Source organism: Pocillopora verrucosa, chromosome 4 (assembly GCF_036669915.1).
Source record: "Pocillopora verrucosa isolate sample1 chromosome 4, ASM3666991v2, whole genome shotgun sequence".
NCBI lineage: Eukaryota > Metazoa > Cnidaria > Anthozoa > Scleractinia > Pocilloporidae > Pocillopora > Pocillopora verrucosa.
Genome location: NC_089315.1, coordinates 20,544,014 through 20,560,411, shown reverse-complemented (window position 1 = coordinate 20,560,411; position 16,398 = coordinate 20,544,014). Strand labels below are relative to the sequence as shown.

At 36.3% G+C, this 16,398-nt stretch overlaps 2 pseudogenes; one reads left to right on the top strand and one right to left on the bottom strand.

The window, feature by feature from the left end:
• The first annotated feature begins 7,352 nt into the window (after positions 1-7,352).
• LOC136280369 (uncharacterized) lies at positions 7,353-8,265 on the top strand (annotated as a pseudogene).
• A 1,292-nt stretch (positions 8,266-9,557) lies between these two features.
• On the bottom strand, positions 9,558-10,548 carry LOC136280368 (uncharacterized; annotated as a pseudogene).
• Positions 10,549-16,398: the final 5,850 nt, after the last annotated feature.

Here is a 16,398-nt window from a genome sequence, read left to right as displayed (position 1 = left end):
CAAGTATTACAGGATTTGCTGTCAAACCACCCGCTAATATTCCTCCACAAAAAAGAGTGGCTGATCCAATGGTGCAGCAAAGATCAAGATATTTGTAGTATCTAAATGTTTTTCTGTGTGTCTATTCTTGTTTGCGATAATGATGATACAGACTATCAAATTTTTCTTTTATTTGTGGATCTAATTTGGGTCGTGAATTGTAAACCTTATTGGAGTATTCAAATTTAGAAAATGTTTTGAAAGCCTTCAATTTAAATGAACTTCATTGTTTGTTTTGAAGCCGTTGATTATTTTGAATTTTTTGTTGTCTGATGGATCTGTTTCGAAACCATTGTTGCTGCTTTTTTATGTTGATTGATTCATTGACTCCTGATGGAAATATTGCATGTTTTGTGTTGTTGTGAACTAGTCTACCTCTATAAATGATCTTTTTGTTGTTGATGTAGACTTTTTTGTTGTGTGTTTTTAATTTGATTTGTCTCTGTCATGATTTAGAATCCCGTTCGAATAAGTCATATATCATATATCATATATCTTGTTTTACGATTATTACGTAACTGTCGTCTGTCCCTAAGAATTGCATTGATGTGTCTGATTGATCTATGCGAAATGATTCTGCTTCGAATTGAAGCCATAACCCACCGTCCTTTTGAATGTAAATTTGAGAATCGAAGTGAAAGGTGCGCCATTTATTGTTGGTGTTGGAATTGGTGAAATAAAAATCTTCTACGGATCTGGCTCTGTCTGGTGTTGTTGTGAAAAAGGCTTCTTGAAAACTGAGTAGTAAATTGTCCTCTTTTGTGGTTTTGACAATGTCTGCTACCTGTATGGAATATAATCCTTTTTCATTGTGAGGAATCTCATATCTGTTTTGGGATTTAAAGACCAATAACTGGTGTCGTTTGTGAAGACTTTTGATGTTTCTGAATTTGGATGAAATTGAAAGTACTGTTTTTGACTTTGTTTCATCTTGGCTCTGTAATAGACCCTTTTGATACATTTATCAAACTCTTTTTTGTGATGGGATTATCATCATTGACTGCGTCTTGTATTTTTAACTCTTTGGTCACTTCTGTACATTTCACCATGTAAGCTGTACTTTTTATCAACCTGTTAAGGTGGGATGAATTCGATTGTTCCATCATTTTTTGTAAGCTTTGTCCCAAACGCTGAGTGGAACGTCATTGTGATAACCTGCGATGCATTAAACTACCATGTGGATGGTTAAATTTTGTGTATAAGACACACCTGCTTTGTTTTTCAATACTAAATCTATCATCAGATAGTCTGGTGTTGTATTATTGTACTTGTGCATGTGACCCAATGATATGGCATGATCCGTGAATTTATTGGTTGACACCTTTGAAATTGTCTCAACAATACTGGTGGCTAATATGACGACTAATTTAAAGTCAATGGATACAGAAGGGAAGTATAATTCAAATACTGAGGAATATTCACCAGTTGGAATTTCATACATGTCTAATCCAGCGCAAGATGAATAATATCCTTTGTCGGAATTTAAGTGCAGTGTAATTCCATAAGTTTTTTTTAGCTTTATGAAAGTCTTTGTCAATGAATTTGACTCCTGTGATATTTTGATTATCACTGAACTGTCCACTTTTATTCATGATGTTTGCAAATGTGTTTTTTCGATCTGTAGTGCCATAGGACATGTTTAATTTTCAATTTCAATAATTTTTTGCGACTGCGTCTTGGTTGTCTGTGGGATATTCCAGATTGATTATTTTATTGTTATTTAGATTCAAATTACCAGTCATAGCTCTTGTTCCATCAATTAAAAAAGATTTGCATCGCCAGTGTTAACATATTATTTGGTTGTAGCATCTTGGTTTGGTGCTGGATTTGCCACACTCATTATTTTCTGATTTCTTGCATTGAAATTTCTGAAATCGTCTTCTAAAGAATCATAATTTGATCGAGGCAACCAATCAGGTTTTCCTGGAATGTTAATGCTTAGAGAATGAAATGTACCTAGTAGATCGATGAGTTGTTTGATGAACATCAAAGTTTGTTCGTTGACAACCCGCAAAGGCATCGATCCATTTGGAGTCGAAAAAAATAGATTGTGTAACTGAATTGGTACTTATTTTTGTTTGTGATTTCTTTTCCACCCATGTCCATGTAATCAGTCATTGATCTGCTTCCATCAATCTTTGAAAGAGTGGACTTAGTTGTGTCAACATGTTCTTTTGTTGTAATACCCTTTTTTGTTTTTCATGTCCAAAGTTTTTTTATTGTTGGATCTGTTGATGATGAAATTTGAGTATCAAAATATTCTTTCGTTGAAGCATCTTTATTTGAAGTTGGAGTGTGTAGATTCATGATTCGAGGATTGTTGTTGTTTACAATTTCCTTGAAAGTTTTCATTACCACTCAAGATGCTATTTGTTACCATGTTAACATACCTTTTATTGCTTGCATCTGACCCATCTGATGAAAACCCAATGTGATGATCTTTTTGTTATTTACATTCAAATTGCCAGTCATTGCTCTTGTTCCATCAATTGAGAAAGTTTTTGCATCGTCAGTGTCCACATAAAACTTTGTTGTACCATCTTGGTTTGATGTTGGACCTTTTAAATGTGTTATTTTATTGTCTTTCATGTTTAAATCTTTGGTTATAGATGGATCACTTGCTGATGAAGTTTTAGGGTCAACATAAGCCTTGTTTGCTGCATCGAAAGAATATATTGGAGATCGAAAATTCTTTATGTAATGATTGGTCATATTTATGTTATTTGTTACAGTGTTAACATACCTTTTCTTGCTTGCATCTTGGTTTGATGTTGGAGCAGCAAGGTTAATGATCTTTTCATTGTTTATGTTCAAATTTTCAGTCATTGTTCTTGTCCCATTGATTGGTATGATTTTGCATCTTCAGTGTCGACGATTGTTACTTTGTAACAATCCTCTTTGGTATTTCCGATAATATCCCTGGGAATTGTTTGTTAAATCACATAATCATTCTTGGAAAATATACCATTTATTCATGTCGTTGTAAAAATATCAAGCCGTCTGTATCCTTACTGAAGGCTAAAACATCTGAAACTCGGAAATTTGAATTTTTGATTGCAAAAAAGAATAAAAAAGAATCTATTCATTATAAAAAATAGGAAAACATGTTATTGTAACTCAATAGATGAGTATCGGGTATTAACAGTTATAGATGCAGTTGTATATACAGTCGTTCTACCAAAAAAGGAATTTGATGTAGAAGTATTTGTACAAATTAGGTTTATATTATTATATAACCACAACATAAATTAAATCTAGCCGACTGTGAATGTAATGTAACGCAGTATTTCGTAATTAGTGTTAGTGAGTAGCGTAAGCGTTAGTGTAATTAACTTTGTATTTGTTTGTACTATTCTAGTATTTGTGCTTTAAGCAAAATAAAAAAAATGTAAAAAAAAAAAAAAAAAAATCTTCAGTGTCGACTTAACTCTTTGGTTCCTTTATCATCACTCAATGTGGGTTCTTCAAGATTGATGATATTTTCATCAGATGGTTGTGCAAGATGTTTAATTCTTTGACTTCCCATATCTAAATTGCCCGTCATTACTCTTGTTCCATCAATAAAGATTTTGAATTTTCAGAATCAACATAAAACTTTGTTATAGCATTTTGGTTTGACGTTGGATTGGAAAGATTTTTCATTGTTTTACTCTCCATATCTAAATTATCGGTCATTGCTTGGCTTCCATCCAATTATAAAATTTTTGTCATATCAGCTGGATCTCCCTTGGGCCTAAGGGGGCCCAGGTATTGAGATTATTTTTTCACCATGTAAGCTGTACTTTTTATCAAAGTTTAAAATACCATTTGAATAGCTCATATTATTATGCTACATTGAATCTTTTCATTAAAATTTTTTGTGATGAATTTTCCAGATTTATCTGCATAAAGAGACGAAAATAGTTCTTCAGTGGCTTTTGCAAACTGTTGTTTTATGTTTGTTTTCATGACATATTGGTGATTTTTTATTATTGCTTGGAAAATCAAATAAACAAAAATGAGAACAATTGAGTCCGATATCTAATTTAGGTGTTTTTTAACATGACTGACTGAGATGAATTACACTGCAATTTTTATGTCTTCCTCTGATATAATTGACTTTGTCATTTTGATTCTTTTGACAGACATAATCATCGAATGTCACCAATTTTGATTGTCGCCATCCAATGAAGAAACCGGTTTTATTTTTTCATTACTCATTTCAATCACATTATATCCCACATCATTGCTTATTGGTTCAAATGTTTTCATCAAATTTTGGAATTTTTTCTGTTCAATGTTTTTTCATTATAAAGCAACTTGTAAATCATGTTAAGAAGCAATTATCTCCACCACTTGAAGCACATATTAGCGTTCTGAAACATTGATTAGGCATGAAATCATACAGTTGTTTGTAATTTGTTACAGTTTCATCTTTTGTGTCAAAATTAGGAATTTTCGTTATACAATTATATTAGGTAAGTTCAACTGCCAGTTATACTGTTCGTTATATAATCTTATTATACAGAGTTTACTTAAATGGAATGAACTTAAAAAACGAAAAACTGAACTGGGTAAGAATATCAATGCAGTTCAAGAGGCCATTTTTAATCTTAAATTTGGCGAACGAGTCAAATATCTTTTCAGAAAATGTTCTTACCAATAACTGACAAATTGGATGATTTGACAAATTTGACAGCTCTTGCTCTTTTGTTCACAAAAGAAAAGTCAAAAAGAAAAACGAAATTCCAGATTATAGAATACTTGCTGAGTATTATATGCCAGATTACGATTTTGACAATCTTTATGATGAAGGTATTGAACCTTAAATAGATAAACAATTGTTACCAAATCCACCAGCGTATGAACAAAGTATTCAAGACATTTAAAAAAATGAAAAATTTTCAATTGATTCTGAATATATGCCACCAACAGATACAGATTTACCACGTGAATACGAAGAGGAGCAAATTGATTATGGTCTTGGCGAACAAGACTCAGGTAATATGATATTAGATGATTTGAGTTTAATGAATTATGATGATATTAGAAAACAATTGAACAGGTCTGATGTGACAAAATCCAGAGCAACAAAGCTATTGAAAAAAGTATTAGAGGAAGCAATTCATAAAAGAAACCAAAAGGCCTTAAAACAGGTTTTCCATGCATACATCAATAGAAATGAAGCTGTCATCTTATTCAGTCAAAGGTCAAGGAACCAATACACCATCAGATTTTACTATAAATTTCTCAAAACCAATTCAATTAGACAACAACAGACAATACAACATCGGTTTGAACAGAGTAATCAATATGAGCTTTACCTGGTTTAACATTAATCCTGGTTATAATAATCAAACAACAAAATACAACTCAGACAAAGGATCGAGTTTCAAAGACCTCAAATTTGCACCAGCAGTATGGAACAACACAAGAATCAATGATTACATTCAATATGAAACAAACATTGAAAATTCAGACGGCACTATTGAATTCCCAATAACATTAGAGTTCAACGACAGCACTTTAAAAGTATTGATAACATTGAATGAAGATTATGAAGTAGAGTTAAGAAGGTCTGATTTTAATTATGTAATTGGTTCGTAAAAAAAGTTTGAAAGAAGAATACAATTATGGCACATATACACCGAGTCTATATCAAGATACGGACATTCTGAGTATTCACTGTGACCTCGTTCATGAAAGTCTTATCGATGGTAGTGATAGTGACATAGTATACAGTGTCAGCACATCAATTCTACGACCAAGTTATAGCTTCACATTGGAGCCGCAAAGAGTCACTTATAAGCCGATAAACAAAAACATTATAAGCAGCATTAGGATTTACATTACTAATGGTAAACGTCGTATCATTGATCTCAATGGATCAGACACGTCATTTTCACTAGAATAGATTGAAAATGAGGGCACAATGATTCAGAATCATATATTTGGATCGATGTGCTGGAACTCCCATCTACTACGCTACTCCACCAAGGACCTGGAGAAGCTACTTTAAGAGTGTAAAGACTTGTTTCCTGATGTCCCTGCCAGGACATATCTAATTTATCATAATGTGCATGTCAGTGATGATACTCCTGTAAAACAACACAGGCTAAATCCAAGTAAGCAACAATACTTTCCACTCGCACACTCAAGAGAAGACTCGATGCCTTGACATCTTTTGCACAGCAAGTTCGCATCAACATCAGCAGGAAGACAAATCTACTTATGGCGCTGAATATTAACACACGCCTAGTCCAGATTGATAAAGAAGAATTTCCCTACACAGACAGATTTAGCTATCATGGCAGCATCATCAGTACAGATGAGAGTACTGACCTGGACAATCAGAGCCCTCTCAATAAGGACAGAAACTCGCTCAACATAATGCAATATGCACCCCTCCACTCCTGCACTTAAAGAACTCGTACTAAGCTCAAATTCTATCACAGCTGCGTCCTGACAACCCTTCTGTGTGGTTAAGAGTTAATAGATAATTATTGAGGCAGTCAATGTTATGAGATATATAACTGAGTGCCGCAGTAATTATCTATTATAATTCCTAAGTAAAAGTAAAATCAGTAATCAGTAAAATCATTGAAATCAGTAAATCACTCGGTAAAATCGTATTGTGCTCTCTCTGCATTATGTTAGCGATTTCATGCGCTTTCTTGTCATTTGTTGGCATGCAAACAATTAAATTAGCATAATTTCCCTATTGGAGGTAGAAATTGCGTAACACTTTTTTCTCATCTTTCTGGGTGGTAATTTATGTTTATCACCTGTATGTGATAACGGTGTTCTCAAATTAATCTGAACGTCGATGTGAACAATATTTGCATAGTATAATACACATTGTATTGATTAGGTACACTTGCCCGGAGATTGGATAGAGGATTCCTCGGAAGACGAATCTGCCATGTACATAACGCAGAGCTCGAATTCCACGAGATCTACCATCATTGAAGGTGACGACATTTTGTTTTTTATAAGGCCATACTTTAGCCAACTTCCAGAGGCTTTTCTACTTTTTTTTCCTTTAGGAGAGAAGAGGTTTGGAAGACCGATACCCTCCTCTGAGTGCGAGAAGCTCGAAGAAAGTTGGATATCATAGGCAAGTTGTCACAAATGGGCATGGGTTTTGAAAGTCTTCGATCAGTGGCAGTTGAAAGAAACGAAGCAGTACTAAAAGAGGATTATGGTGGCGAGCCGTTAATAAACGAGAGTCTAAATGGAATGTCTGAGGAGCTGCTGGATTTTGTCTCGGCACGATTTATTTCCAAAGTCAGAAGAGAAGACGGCAAGGGTATCCAGGGAAGACTTTATATGAAATGATATGTAGCATTCAAATGTCTTTACGTGAGTAATGTAAGCGAAATGTAACTTTGATTGACAAAAAAGGTTGTGCATTTGGAAGTTTAAATTCTGCATTGAATTTTCAAATGAAAGAGAAAGTTGCACAAGGAATAGGTGTGGTTGTCAATCAGGCAAAATTCATAAGAGAAGAACAAGAAAACTTTTTGTGGGAAAATGGTTTCTTATGTAGCGAGAACGGTTTTTGGTTTGGGTTTTTGGCGTTCAGTTTGCTTTGAGGACTGGGCAGGAACACCGAAATTTGAGGTTCAAAAACTCTCGGTTATCTCTAAAACATGATGAATCGGGGTGTGAATTCTTGAAGTATATGGAAAGTATTAGTATAACTAACAATAGGATTTTGAGGCATTTGCGTGTCAAAAGGAAAGTTGTTCGTGCATACAAAAATTTAGCTAATGCAGAACGTTGCCCAGTCGAGCTGAATAAGAACTATTTGTCTCACGTGCCCAAAGAAATAGTGCTAACGCATTTTATTTGCGTGCTTTGCCCAAACCGAAAGGAGAGGTGTGGTAATACAATAAACCAATGGGAATAGAAACGTTAGGAAATGTTGTAAAGAAAATCACGACAAACGCAGGATTGTAGGGGCATTTCACAAGCCACTCTCTTAGGCGAGGTTCCGCCACACTGTTGTACCAAAGTGGTGTGCCAGAACAAGTTATTGTAGAAACCACTGGTCACCAGTCATTTGATGGGGTAAGAGAACATAAATGTACATCGTCAACATTTAAACGAAAAGCAAGTGAAATCTTGCAGGGAACATTTCCTGAGAAAGTTAAAAAGGATGTCGAGGAAAAAGAGGAAGAGTTGTTTGAGATTCTTGTTAAACACAATGAAGAAAAAGTAATGGGATTAAACGCAAAAGTTTAAAACAATAAAATCGAGCTACAATTTTTAAAAAATATTGCTGGGTGCACCATTATTAATATTGCAGTGCAGTTAGCTTACAGCGATATCGAGTCTTTTAGCTTGTTTCGAATACCCCTGATAATTTCCCCTACCAACAAATAGGACCACCCCCATTTTCCTTAGAAACTTGGACCGAACTGGAGACCCAATTATCTTCTTAGAATGAAATCGCTAATGTAATACAGAGGGAGCACAATAGGATTTAACGGGGGTCAGTAATTATTATTGGCGCTCTCCACATCCTAAATCCTTCAACGTATCCTACACATTTTCTGGCCCGATGTCAACTCAAAGAAAGATCTCTTTAAACGTTTTGGAACTGAGCCAATGCCTACCATCCTGATGAGGAGATGCTGGAGGCGGATCGGACACGTCACCCTCTAAGAAGCCTCTATCGCAAAAACTGCTCTACACTGGACACCTTGAGGGAAACACGAGAAGGGCCGCCCCAATAGCACCTGGCGGCAGACAGTAGAGAAAGAAAGTAAGGAGATGGGAAAGAACAAAGGAGGAGCCATTTCAACGAGTTAAACTAACTCAGCTACTTTGTGCATTTTATACCTAATAAAGCCATAAACAAACAAAAACGTTTTCGGTACGATAACGGTAAAAACAGAGTGATTTAACAAAAAAAAGTTAAAGAACATTCTCAGAAAGACAAAGCGGAAAACAGCGTAATTTAGTGAAAAAAAAAATTGTTTTCCGTGAGATAAAGCTCAAAACAGCTCAGTTTAGCCGCCACAAACGAAAACACGTTTTCGGTGCGATCAAGATGAAAGCAGCGTTACACCTTTTGCTGTTCATTTACGCAAAATGTACATTCATTTACGTCAACAGTTGAAACTATACGGCAAATATACATTCATTAGCACTTCCATGAACTTCATTAACACGAACGAACTTTCAATAAAGTCATTTGCATATATATTAACATTCAATAGTATCAACGGATGAACAATTGCACCTTTGTACAATCAAACATAACAAATATACTTTCAATCTCACGCAATGGTTGATCATTAAAACCAATAGAAAATCAATTGCATAGTATTACAATCAATTGCATATTAAAGACATACAATATTACAATTTGCATAGGGACACACAATCAATAGCACCTTCATACAATCGTTTATTCAAAATGGTCAATCATTAACGCGAACTGACAAACATGTGTGTAGTAATAACAACCAACAAGGGAAAAAGAAATTTCAAAATTGTTCTGTTACAGTGTACTGTAATGTAAAGTGTTGTCATTTTACTTCAATGTTTTCAATATTTAAACATCTTGGAATGTACGTTTGCATGAATCTGTACCACTGTCCACATTCAGCAGCCGTGATAGTGCCTATGATTCTCTGCAGGGCCTGATGCAGCAATTGAGTGCGGTAATTGCCTAACGCGATTCCTTGTCGTCTTGCCTCTGCGCAGTTGTTCATCTGTTCTTGCTGCTCTGGACGACTTATGTCCGCTTTTATGGCTGCTTTTAAGGCACTTATTACTTGCTTTACGATGTTAAGAAATGGGCCGTTCGATGGTAGCTTTTTAAGCTCAGAATTAGGACCAGGAATGGGAGGATTGTTGTGGGCTGGTGCGCCGTCCTAAATGAAAATCACATGTTCATTTGGGTTGACATTTAGCCTTACCTGTGACAGAAAATCATTAAATCTTTGTCCATTCATTCCACCGAGAAATGCCGAGTGAAAAACGAGTCCATTGGTGGGTGAAATTGCCAGTGCTACAGTAACACTTCTCCCTCGCTAACCATATACTTGTCGATATGCCTTCTCTCCCATCCTTGCTCGTCCGTGTCTTTTTGCCGTCCAAATATTGTACCCACACTCGTCTACAAATATTCTATGATTCATTACAGCATGGCGCACGAACCAGTCGGCATAGTTGACTCTTTTTTACAGGACATCAAGGCGGTCTCGTTCAACTGGGAGTAGCCTTGCCAACTTTACATGATACAACATACCTTTAAGTGTTATTGCTACTGTACAGTCATGGATTGTTGGTTTTCTTGCAATTCCTTATTTCATCATCTACTCGAACATGATTGGCTCCTCCTCGTGGTCTCTCCGCGATCCTTTCCTCTCGCAAGTATCGTGCAACGATACTTCTTGCCGTTGATTGATTCACTCCGATAGTAGCGGCAACCGTCAAATAATCTTCATTAACATCTTCGAAGGCTTGAATAATTCTTGGTCGCTGTCCAAGTGGGATTCTTTTTCTTAGTGACATGATTTTCTTCGGTTATTTCTGTCTTCGATGCGTCTACTTGTTCAAACAGCGTACTCTGTTTCTTACAGTGTACTGTACATGTAAAATATTCTTCATTTTATATCTGCTTCAGCAAAATATTGTGCAAAAAAACCACAAAATTTAAAGGTTATGTACATACTCTTGTATTTTTGTTCAGTATTTTAAAATACACGTAACTACGATGGATGAAATTGATGACTATTTTTTCTTCCTATTGTTTATTCGAAAAACACTTATGTTTGTCAGTTTACGTTAATGATTGATCATTTTGGATAAACGATTGTAGGGAGGTGTAATTGATTGTGCGTCTCTGCAAATTGTATTGTTGTAGGTCTTTAGTACGCAATTGATTGTCATACTATGCAATTGATTTTCTATTGGTGTTAATGATCAGCCATTGCGCGAGATTGAAAGTATATTTGTTATGTTTAATTTTCCAAAGGTGCAATTGTTCATCCGTTAATGCTATTGAATGTTAATACACATGCAAATAGTGTTATTGAAAGTTCGTTAATGAAGTTCATGGAAGTGCTAATGAATGTATATTTGCCTTATAGTTTCAACTGTAGACGTAAATTAAGTACAATTCTGACTACACTCAAGCGAGATATTCAATGTGAAAGTTTATTTAGGAGAAGTCAGCCAGTCTTGTAGTCTACACATCCTACTACAATCTGCAATGTTCTGCAAGTATTCACTGAAAATAAAGGGTTATAAATAGGCTGTGCTACGCCAGATACGAAAAAACCACTAAAAAACCACTCTTTAGAAGTGGCCAAAAACTATGTGGAAACGTATTCCTCATCTAATGCAGCAGCATTATACCTCGAGGAAAGGGTAACTAAAATAAACCTAGTTACACTACTAAATCACACAGAAAATTCAATGAAAGGAGTGATATTTTACATAGAGTTGTAAAGCAAAATTAAATTAAATAAAAAATAAATAAATAAAAGAAAGTGGCCCAACCTAAGACTGACCGACGTAGAATGACCTAATTTCCCCGCGAAACGCTTAAATAATCCGAAACTACCATGATGCCATGCGAACCTCTCCAACGTGCCGTCAGAATATTAATTTCTGACTAATTCGTTCCCATGTCTCTCAAACGTCAGAAATCACATTTTGCGTAGATGAACAGCAAAAGGTATATTATGCAACATACCAGCAAAAACTTTAGTTTTGTTTTCAGTGAGATATAGCTCAAAACAGCCCAATTTAGTTGCACACGAACGAAAATACGTTTTCGGTGCGATAAAGTTGAAAACGGTTTAACAACGACAAAGTAAAAACGTAGTTTTCCGTGAGATAAAGCTCAAAAGAGCACACTTTAGCCAAAAACTTCCTCAGGTATGATAAAGCTAAAGATGGCGCAATTCAGCGGCAAACAGTATTCAGTAAGATAAAGCTAAAAACAGTATTATCTAACGGCAAACAAGCAAGGAAGTGTTTTCAGTGAGATAAAGCTTAAACACGTATTTAGCTACAATTTGACCATTCGAAACAATCAAGAGAGCTTGTGCATCTCGTGCACTTTAACCGATTCAGCTAAATGAAAATTTTAGCAGGTTTAACCAATTGAGCTTATTTGTGCATTTTGTCCAGATAAACCGTTTTAGCTTGTTTGACCATTTTAACCACTTCAACCTATTTAGCTAAATTGTGCATTTTGGCCAGTTTAACCGTTTCAGCTAATTTGGCAATTTTAACAAAGTGGAACAATTTAGCGTTTTTGTGCATTTCGTCCAGATGAACTGTTTCATTTTAGTTGGACAATTTTAACGAGTTGAATAAATTTGGCTAGTTTGTTTAGTTAAACTAGTTGAACCACTTCAGCATGCTTGTTTATTTTGTGCGGATAAACCGTTTTAGCTAATGTCACCATTTTAACCACTTGCATCTATTCAGCTAAATTGTGCATTTCGTCCAGATGAACTGTTTCATTCTAATTTGACAATTTTAACGAGTTGAATCAATTTAACTAGCTTGTTTAGTGCAATTTGTGCATTTTTTCTGGATAAACCGATTTAGCTAATGTGACCATTTTAAACAGTTAAATGTATTTAGCTATATTGCGCCTTTTGCCCAGTTTAACATTTCAGCTAATTTGTCCATTTTTACGAGTTGAAGCAATTTAGCTAGTTTTTTGCATTTTGTCCAGTATGGCTGTTTTAGCTAGTTTTACTATTCTAACTACTTGAACCGATTGAGCCATTTTTATGTATTCTGTTCACCAAACGTTATAGCTTATTTTTACGTTTTCACCACTTTGGACCTATTCAGCTAAATTGTGCATTCTGTCATGTTTAAAAGAGAATGTCAGCATCCATCGAACAAATTTGAAATATTGTAGCAAGTCGCCTAAAATTCGTTTTATCCTCTACTTTCGTATTTTGTAGCCCAATATGTCCTAATAATTGTGGTGTAGTTTTTTGGTGAAATATATTTTAGTTTTCGAGAAATGATTTTTTTTGTTCAACCGCTCAAATATGCAAATTTTCACCGTGAATATTACCCGAGTTGTGTGACGTCATGTAACGAATTTACTTGACCTCCGGTATTTCTGTCAACATAATCCTTTGTTTTATCATCTAAACTTAATCCCCTGTCATTATTGAAGCTGTCAAAGAAATATTTATTTTTTGGTGAATATTTTTGTCCCACATACTTTTTCTATGTCGAAAAGTAGCCTCAAAACAAAGACAGTTTTAACAATGACCGATATGATAGAATCTACTGAACTTCTAGCTTTTAAAAGACAAACGGATGGCTATAAAGTTACTGTAAAAATTTCCTTGTGTACTTGTGTCGTTCTATCGTGAGACAAACTCAAAGTCCGGCAAAAATTACTTGCTAGCGACTATGAAATATACATGTTATACCTGTGTCGTCACCGTTTACTAGCATAAATCACCATAATTTGTAAAAAAAATCAAGCATAATACTCTTACCTCCTTTATTTACGATTTTATGAGCTGTTTCGATGATCAAGTTATGCTCTACCACATTTTAGCCAGATTTAATTTGCAGTTTATAAAACTTCTCCACATTATAAGATCAGTTGTACGACAAGTCAAAGATGAATCAACCTCCGAATTACCAAGAGATGGGCTGTTTTTCCCTCTTTGCATATCTATAAAAACCTTCCAAGAATTACTATATTCAGAAAACTAAAATGTCCAGATCCATCAATGATTCCTTTGCCGGCGGAAGTCAAAGAATGTTCACAAAAGTCAATTCGATCGACAGGCTACATACTGATTTAATAATAATAATAATAAAGATCTTTATTATTAAAAAGAAACACATCCAGAAACAAAACGTCTGGACTTACAATTTCCTACATATATCTATCTATTATGTATATACAAGACTAAGTAACTACGCAAATTCGAAAAGACATCTATTGAAAAAGCAACGTTTAAAGCGTTCGGTTCTGACTGGAGGCAGGATGTAATTATGTCCTCTTTTCCTGAGGCTCCTAGCTCTCTGAGCTGGTAAAAGTTCATGTAATGGATTTGCGCTGTCAGAGGTTATCTCGTCCCAAAGAAGCCTGTCTTTCATTCTAATTACATCCATTATGGGAGTGTATTTTCTAGTGTAGCCATAACGTAAAGCTCTCTTACAAAACTTGTCAATATGAGAGAGATATTTACTGTAGTGGGCAGAAGCCCACACCTCAATTGCGTAAGTGAAAAGTGACATAATTAGACTGTCAAACAGTAGTGTAAGTTCTTGTAGTGAGAAGCCGTGGTATTTGCAGACTCTGAGGATGTACAGTCTAGAACTTGCTTTGCTAAGCATGTTTTCAAATTGAATGTCCCAGTTACATGGATCTTCGTTTACAGTAACTCCTAGCAGCTTTAGTTCGCTCTTTCTAGTTATTCCGTCCACGGGCTCTGGAAGGGGCATTGTGGTTTTACCTTTAACAACCATCTCAAAGGTCTTCTTCATGTTTAGTGTCATCAGGTTTTTATCCGCCCAACGTTTGATATTTTCTACTTCATAATGTGATGAATCTGTAAGATTAGAGCCAGTTGTGACAGGCACACTTGCTGTGATATCATCAGCATATTTGATCAGTGGGGTTTGGGGGCTGACCGGTTTAATATCATTCACCATGATAGAGAACAATAAGGGTCCAAGCACAGTTCCCTGGGGAACCCCTCTGTTGACGTTGAGAAAACTGGTAACCACTCCATCAACCACTACTCTCTGTCGGCGGTCACACAGGAAGCTTATTATCCAGTTCTTAATGTATGGATTGATGTCATACGACGCCAACTTGCTGAATAGAATGCGATGGGAGACTGAATCAAAAGCCTTACTGAAGTCGAATGAGAAGGCTCTTACAAAAGCCGCATCTCGGTCTAGTCGCTCAAGCCAAAAATGTTGGCACTTAATAAGGGCCATAGTTATGTTGTGTCCCTTCTTATATGCGAATTGGTCAGGTCCAATCGCTGACTTGAGGATGGGAGATACTTCTTGTTTGCAAACGAGACGCTCAAAAATTCTCATTATGATGTTGGTTAATGAGATCGGTCTAAGCTGATTGTATTTAGTCAGAGGAGATTCCTTAGGGATGGGCGAGACGTTTGTTAGTTTCCACAGAGATGGAACGGTTTGATGCCTAAGTGAGCAGTTGAAAATTTTGGTGATCACAGGTGCAAGATGGTGAGAATTATCGCGCCAAAGCCAATAGGGAAACTCATCAGGCCCCGAGGCGGTTCGTTTCTGATGCGACAGTAAGTTTCGTACATCACATTCGTTCACAGTCGGCAGACGGGTTCCTGCTGGTATTTGCAGACGCGTTGGAGCCTCATATTCGTCCTCAGTGTTGATGGTCTGGAAATATGTGTTGATGACGTCAGGTAAAATCACCGAGCTGACAAGGGTGCCTTGTGTCTTTTTGCCAGTTATTCTGTTGGCTGTGTCCCACCATCCTTTAGAGCCTCGGTTTTAATCGCTCGTTGTTCACAGCGTTTACTTGGTTCGTGCGAATGAGTGCGTTGATTTTCTCTTGACGCATAATGTTCTCTGCTTGGTTACCCCGATGCGCTGTTTTGTTTCTGACTTTGCAGAGATGCTTTACCAAGGGGGACATGTAAGGCGGGTCCCTGGACGATACTCTAACCCGGACGAGTGGAAAACTCTCATTGAACATCTACCATAGGCTTGTATTTAGTAATTTCACGCTTTCTTCAGGATTATCTAGGTTGTTGATAGAATTCCAATCGAAAGCACTAAGCTTAGTCTCCATAGCAATTTTGCGGTGGTCTCTAGTATCGCGGAAACTGACATATTTCCGTTGAGGTTTAGCCGGGATAGAGGGTAGTACGGTGACCGCCAAATGATCAGATCTCACCAGACCCTTGTGCACCTTACCGGGTTTCCAAAGCAGTGGACAGTTAGTCAGAAAAGCATCAAGTATTTTGTCCCGCCTAGTAGGTACTTTAACCATCTGATGCAGACCATGTTGTTGCATAAGATCTTTTATTTGCAGCTGATTTATGTCACCTGCAATTACGATCTTGGCGTTCGGATCATCGTGCAGAATTTGATCACAGGTTTCAGATAGGAAATTCAGTAGATCAGCTGGTTCGTAGATGGGGTCAGGCGGATGGTAAACACTGGCAGCGAAAAACTCGGAATTTGGAGTTGTTATTTTGCACCAAAGAGTCTCAAACTCAAACTGTCCATTGGCGTTGGTTGCTTTTATTTTCCAGTCCTTCCTACAGATGACAGCAACCCCTCCACCGGCACGTATTCCATTCCGGTCTTTTCTAACCATCACATAGCCGTCAGGGCAGATCAAGTGGGACAGGATTT